Genomic DNA, 7855 nt, shown 5'->3' on the forward strand with positions numbered 1-7855 from the left:
CCGACAACTCACACTAACCTTGCCTCTTCCCCATCACAAGCTTCAGATCCAACCAACTCGCCACAGACGATCCACAACTGCTACAGCCCCCTCACCTCGGCCAACCTCCAACAACAATGCCGCTCTCTAACCTCCTACCCGAGATCGCCGACTCCCTCTTGTCCTCCTTCCACTCCCGCAGCAACAACGATGTCGCCGCATTAGCTCTTTAGACCCATCGTACAGCAGCTCCGCTCAGCGTCGCTGCCTCGTCCACAGTCCCTTTGCCTCGTAGGCAAGATCTCATTACTCATTGACTCGTTTTTAGAATTTTTGATATACTGTTAATTAAGTGCGTGCATAGATTAGTTGTAATGTGAATATTGTGACAACCTGTGTGGGATTATTTATGAATGATATTAAATAATGAGAAATATTTCAAAAATAGAAATGGTTGATGTATCTTTTAGGCTCACACTAGTGGTTGGTGTCGTTACTAGGGTTGGTTTGTTGGGCCAAAGTGAAGTGTGTACATCACTTTGGTCAGTGAGAATTTATTTCGTCACCCGAGTTTTGCTTGAGTTCGGACCAGGCAGAAAACAGTTAACGTGTAGTCCTCTGGCCGCATGTGTAGCGGGATTGGGTGCACGTAAGGGATTTGTAAACAGTCAGTTATTTTGGAAAGCGAGGCGTGACAGGTTTTTTTGGTGGCCCATACAGGTCCTGGTCTTGAGTTCCTACCAGTGAGAATATAATGAATAATTTAGACGCATATCATATTTTATCCGTAAGGTTATAGTTAGCCATTATCCTATCATCTCGATGAATTATTTCTGAGACCTTACCTTATCACTTTTTGACTCCAAAACTTCTCACTGTTTCTTTTCTCGTCACTTCCCGACTACACTCTCTTTGTATAACTTCTCTTTCCTCGTACCGGCCGTTATTATATATGTTGTTATTTTTACAATTATATTTTCTTTGATTTGACTTATATATCATTTAACTGTATTGATTTCTACATTATTTTATGTATCATACATAGTGTTATATTGTATGTTTTTATTAAAAATATATATCATTAATTATATATTTTTAATTATTCAAATCATGTCATTAAGTGTTTTGCATTTCTTTAGATTTCACATATACATCACATAACATATTTGATATTTAGATTATTTTATTATGTTGAATTATACTTTTGCATATCTACATTATGTATGTGTGCGTTTTCTGACATACCATCTATTATTTACTTATGTTCTAGATTATTTTATAGTGTTCGTACTTCATGATATACTTTAATAAGTTCATGATTTTAATATTCTACATATGCACTATATTCTTATCCTTTACATTTTCAGTACATAGTTTTCTTATCAGTCAGTTTTGTCTTGTTAGATTGTTTTAGTATATTCACATTAGTTTCGTTATTCCTAAGAGTAATGTATTTCTATTTTGATATTTAGGCATTTATTCATGTTGTTAGGTTTGGGGTTTGAGTTACTAATTATATATGTTTTTGTTACATTAACTTGTATCATTAATTATTATCCTTTTATAATTAATATAAAGATAATTCAAAATAGCGTTTGTGGGTATGTATGGAATTTACTCATGGGTTATTAATGGTGCATTTGCGTATTTGTTGTCATTGCTTTATTTTCGATATGTATTATTTTGTCATATTGGAAATATTCATTTTTTACGCATGTTATTTTTTAGTGTTTAGTTTATAGTCTTTTTTCAAATTTTTTTGTCTTTTTGTTTCATTGGTTGTTGTTTATTCTCTATTCGTTATTTTCGTTTACTTGTGTTGTGTTTTATTTTTTCATTCTTTTATACTTACTATTCTGTTTTCATTATAGTGTATTCACGTAAATTATTATATTTATGATGTATATTTTTATACTCATTTATCAACTTTATCTAATCATGTTCTATTTCATGTGTTATCAGTGTTTATGTTCACATATTCATTAATCATTTATGGTATATTTATTTTCAACATATCGGTGTTTTTATTATACAAATTTATGCCTTCTTACATTTTTATTTGTTATAAATTTATTTTATCTTACATAGTCATATTTTATGTATTATACATCGTTATTTATGTATATTTATACTAATTGTATTTATATGATTTTGACTATTATGCTAAATATTGCTACATCTGAAATATTTATTATTGTTATATCTTATTATATTTATTATTTTACCTTATGAATATTACTATATATTGCTATATATTGCTACATTTGAAATATTTTAAATCATTTGTTTACTCTTATGTCTATTTTTATCATATAATATTTTGTGACTATTTCCATCATAATATATCTTGTTAGCATAATTTATTTTGTGTTATCATTTTTAACAGCTATTATATATGATGATTTTATTTTCTATATTATATAAACGTGTTTAATATTGATTTAGTATTGTGTCTTGTATGATAATTATTTACAGCCATATGCTCTCAAAATTATTGATTATAACTATAACTATTTTTATTTAATTCATCATCATGTTCTATCTTTACTGTTTGCTTTTTTTATTATTATATCTATGTTTTCTTACGTGTGTTTATATTTTTACTACTTTAAACATATGTTGCTATAATACTATCTTTAAATCTTTTTAACATAGTTACAAATTTTTATTTTTGAAATTTGTGCCTTATATGTCTTATTTAGTTAAATGTAATTTGCTGAATTGCATTCATGTGTTTGTTTGTAATTATACTTTTGTATATCTTGAATGTCTATTCTACTAACTAATTGTATGATATTCTATTGTGATTTAATTTTTATTATTTTCATGTCTCTTTATGTTGTCTATTATGTTGTCTAAACTATATGTATGTTTGATTCTTTGCTATTTTGTTTGCTTACGTACTATTTAAATGTTTCTTTTTCTTTGATTATATATAATCCATCTGTTATTTGTATTGTGTTACTATTTAAATGTTTCTTTTTCTTTGATTATATATAATCCATCTGTTATTTGTATTGTGTTTTCATGTTTTGTGTTTTATCATGTTTATCATCAGCTTACGTATGAGTGATTTATACTTTGATGAGACATTTTTATCTTTTATCTTCTTTAAGTTATTCGTTTAATTATTTATATTGTTGAGTTGATATACTTTATGATATGTTCTAGTGATTGATAATTATTTGAATTATGTATTTATATTTCTTATTATATTTTTATATGTTATAGTTTGTTATATTTTGCTAATTCTGTGTTATTGATTATATTTTTAACACTGTGATGTATTGTCTTATGATACTATATAAATAATATCATGTTGATATTATATTTTTTTATAATTATATATTTGCTGTTGACTTCTTTGCTATTATGCTATGTTTGACTAATACTTATATTTTTGTTTGTGTCTAGATATTATGTTATTTGATAATTTGATACGTATCAACTATTTTATTTACTATATACATGCTTCTTTATACTTGTGTAATCTTTTTTCAATATATGTTCACTCTCTTTATGTTATACTTACGTCATTCTTATTATTTATACTACATTCCAGACTGTCTTATGATCTTATGTTATATATATGCCCTTGATGATTTGCGTGCTTTTTATACTTCTGCTTTATCATTATTCCTGCTTATTTTATATCCTCTGACTATATATTATTGACCTATACTATATATATTTTACTATTAAGTATTATCATCATATTCTGCTTGTTTGACTTTGTATTTGACTTGCCCATATAACTTATATTTGAACAAGAAAATAAAATCTAACTACAAGCATGTAAATAAATCTAAGCTACTAATCAATAAGAAAAGAAATAAAATAGAAAATAAGAAAAACAAACCTCCAAATTAATCTTCATCTTCATCTACATCATCCAACAAAGAGAAGAAAATTTTAAAATGGTGAAAAAAAAATATTTTATTAATTGTAACACAAAGTTACAAATTTGAAAGGTCTTCTCAATTAAGAGTAACCCTCCTCTCCAAATGGAGATACAAAATTTTTCACACCCTCAACTCCTCACTCTCTACCCCTATTTATAGTAAACATCAATGAATGTGAGCCATTAGATCAATACTTTTCCAAACAAGCAATTTTCAGCCCTAGAACGTGCTACAGTCTCGTAGGTATCGATGCCAGCATCGATGCTGGTATCGATACCCAGCCTCTTCCTTTTGCCATCCGCAGATTCCCTCTTGTATTGGCTTTGGGCTTTGGGCTTTTGGGCTTGGGGCTTCATACTTGTTTTCTTCATTAAATCAATGGGCTTTTGGATAAATTAACAATTTGATTTTCCAATGGGCTTCTTGATTTCTCTTTTGCTTCATTTCTTCATTTACTCAAGGGGCCTTTGTTGAGAGATGGGATTTTTAGGATTTATTCTTTATTAACCTGCATTTAAAGATAAAAGCAATTATTAGTGGCATATTTATTCATATAAAATAGACAATGAGGGTATAAAATTGTAATAAAATATAATTATCATACATAATAAGCAATGTAGAATTCTACCTTCTACTCTTAGAGCGCTATCATTTGCTCTCTTATTTTTGACCTACTACCCGTCCCCAGATGATGTCTTAGAATGTCACACCCCTCTACCCATCACTAGTTGTTGGGGGCATCTCTTAACAATGTGTTGTAAGAGTATAGTTCGAGCCTCCTTGAGGGTCTAAACTGTGACGCCCCTGGTTTCACACATGGCTGTAGTCCAAGGTGAATCTAGAGATATCAAACCTATCATGCACTCATATTGTACATAAACACGTTTCACCAATCATAGTAATATCCTCTAGTGGAATCAAATATAAGTGTAGGTACAAAACAGGCAAAATAAGGGAAATAAGTACTATAGACATGATGTAGAAAGATATATCTCATAAATGAAATCATGACTCAAGTGAACAATATGAAATACATCTGATATCCGAAAATAAATAAAAACTATCTCAAGAAGAGTCAACTAATAATAAACTAAGGAAAACTACCTTTACAATATGAGTACAAAACTCTAATGTCTGAATAGTGAAAATAAGTCCACAGTGGAGTCTCTACTAATAAATCATGCGATAGCGATTATGTAAGAACTCCTTTATCCTACGGCTTTCCAGAACTCCCAGCTACCTAAAAAGAAATTAAAAAAATAACAACAACAAGAGCGTCAGAGCGCTATAGTAAGATCACCTTCATCCGCCCCCAAGTGAAGGGTTGCTAGATGAAGTGAAGGCTCTATCTATTAAGCATAGTCTACCTAGACCATTTTTCCCATATCTAATGGAATTAATGTTTAGACACCTATAATACGAGACATAGTATGTCGAGCGAAATAATCCAAACAAGGAAATCCTCATGTATATACCATATATCTCAAATTATAGATACCTAAACATTAACACCGAACTAGAGATAAACAATGTAAATGATTCAATAATTAGAAACCCACAAAACGAGACTAGTACGTCGAACGAAATAATCCAAACAAGAAAACCCTCATGTATATACCATATGTCTCAAATTATAAATCACTAATCATTGATCCTAACCTAAGAATAAAATAAAGCAAAACATAAAGTAAAGACATTCATAATATCATAATTATAATATCTGCCACTATCACTAGAAAGTTAAGATAAATATCAGCATATAATCTCGTGTACTTTCAAGGGCAAAGTACCTAGGTCATATATCTCAGCAATGAGTCAAAATCACTTTTGGTATCCACCAAACTCAGGCTATCACATAATTGTCACGATGCAACTCTTTACAAGATTCTGATTTTATCGTATTATCATGCGCCATGGACTACCCTGTATGTATCCTAAATAGTATACACGGCTCATTAGTCTCATCGAGATCTCAGTGTGTAACATGAGTGCGGGACAACCTACCATATAGTTATCCTAAAAAGACGGCTCACAAGCCTCATTGCACCCTCGTGCTTACGGACTACTAGACAAAGCATCCAAACCCGACTCAATGGCCTGTACAAATGGAATATTAACGCACTACCACACGTAGTACTAAACTGAGCTCATCAACGATATCCATCTCGTATATAAACTATGTATATCTAGTATATTGACACACTATCTTATATAGTACTGAGCTGAGATCATCAACGATATCTAACAAGTGTGTAACCGTGTATTCAAACTCTATCTCAAATATAATCAGGTCAAAACCCATCATTATCCCCTTCGGGATACCCAAGTGTGTGTTACGATACTATTTGTGTGCATTCATGACTATACATTTATCATTATGCAGCTCGAACCTCACGACCGCATCTCGAAATGGTGCAAAACAACGTTCAGGAAAAACTATCTTAGTAGTCGACTATTAAGCTTAGTAGTCGACTACACTGAGTCTATTTAGACTTTGCATTTAAGAAAACCACCTTAGTAGTCGACTACTAACAGCACATATTTAGATTTTGCTTGTTTCGTATATTATAACTTGTTCAAAAACAAATCTTTATTATCATGAAGCATAAAGCAAGATTTAAATTTAATAATTATTTGATAGAGATTATCTTAACATTAGTTAAACTCTTAAATTAATCAAATTAGGGTTAATATCCTAATTAACCAAAATTCTTAATTTAAAACATGGGTTATTAACATGATTAGCATAAGCATGATTGCAAATTAACTTAGAAAAGATATAAATTCGTTTAACTATATTTACAGAATTTGGTATTACAAGTCTAGGGTTTAAGCAACTTTAATTAACATGTAAACTCAATTAATTGAATAACTAGGATTTAAACAAGATTAGAACATGATTTATAAATTTAAAAATGTAATTATGAACAACCCTAATGATCATGATCATATTACTATCATAAACAACAAAGAATTTTTATAGATCTATCATGGGTTAAAGATTTATTATTAAAAATCTAAACTTTATCATGTCGGGTTACTTTATCATGTCGGGTTAAACTTTAACATGAAAAACATCACTTTAACCATTAAAAATCTAATCTTTACTAAGGGAAGGGTTTGGAGGAAGATGATCTTGCCTCAACTACGTGCTGCAACTTCTGAACATGTTTGCAAGACCTTCTCCTTGCCAAAAACTACAAAGCCTCGACTTTCTCTCAACAAACACCTCGAGATCTCTCGCAAAACTCACAATTTAGGGTTAGGGTTTAAGGAGGAAGGTGGCTGGTGTAAATCTCACGTGAAAGATGGCAAAACGAGTATATATACTCATATATATAACTGGGTTTGAAACAAAACGAATCTAACCTGAAACCCATATGTAATCTGAAAACAGCCTGACTAGTCGACTACTACTACTATCAGTCGACTAATGACATTAATAGTCAACTACTAATGTTAGTAGTCGACTTCTAAGACTCAAATCAATCTGTTTTAAAAAAATAACCTTCGGTATTTTGGCTGTAATTTTTCTGTCCGACCACGGAATGAGGTGATTTAAGATGATTTGGAAAGCTGTTGAAGAGATCTACAACCAGATTCGAACTTTATCAATGTGTAAAACATAAATGCTCTTAACTGGTTAATTTTTCTCCAGATTTAGGCTTGTGCATGTCGTGCATGATTTCACTCCTATATATATATATATATTTATCATCATATAATATATTTATTATTATTATTTAATATAATATATTTAAATTTACAGGGTTTTACATTCTTCCCCCTTAAAAAGATTTTCGTCCCCAAAATTCCAAAATCGTATCTTAGAGATTAACTTGAATATCACTTTATTTCTAAGCTTCTTGTCCTCCTTGGCCAGAATACAAACAAGAATTTCAATAGTGGTCAAATCAACATGAATCTCAATCTCTGGTGTGTCTAACACTTGCTACTGCTCCTCATCATGTAGA

This window comes from Asparagus officinalis, chromosome 3 (genome assembly GCF_001876935.1).
Source record: "Asparagus officinalis chromosome 3, Aspof.V1, whole genome shotgun sequence".
Taxonomy (NCBI): Eukaryota; Viridiplantae; Streptophyta; class Magnoliopsida; order Asparagales; family Asparagaceae; genus Asparagus; species Asparagus officinalis.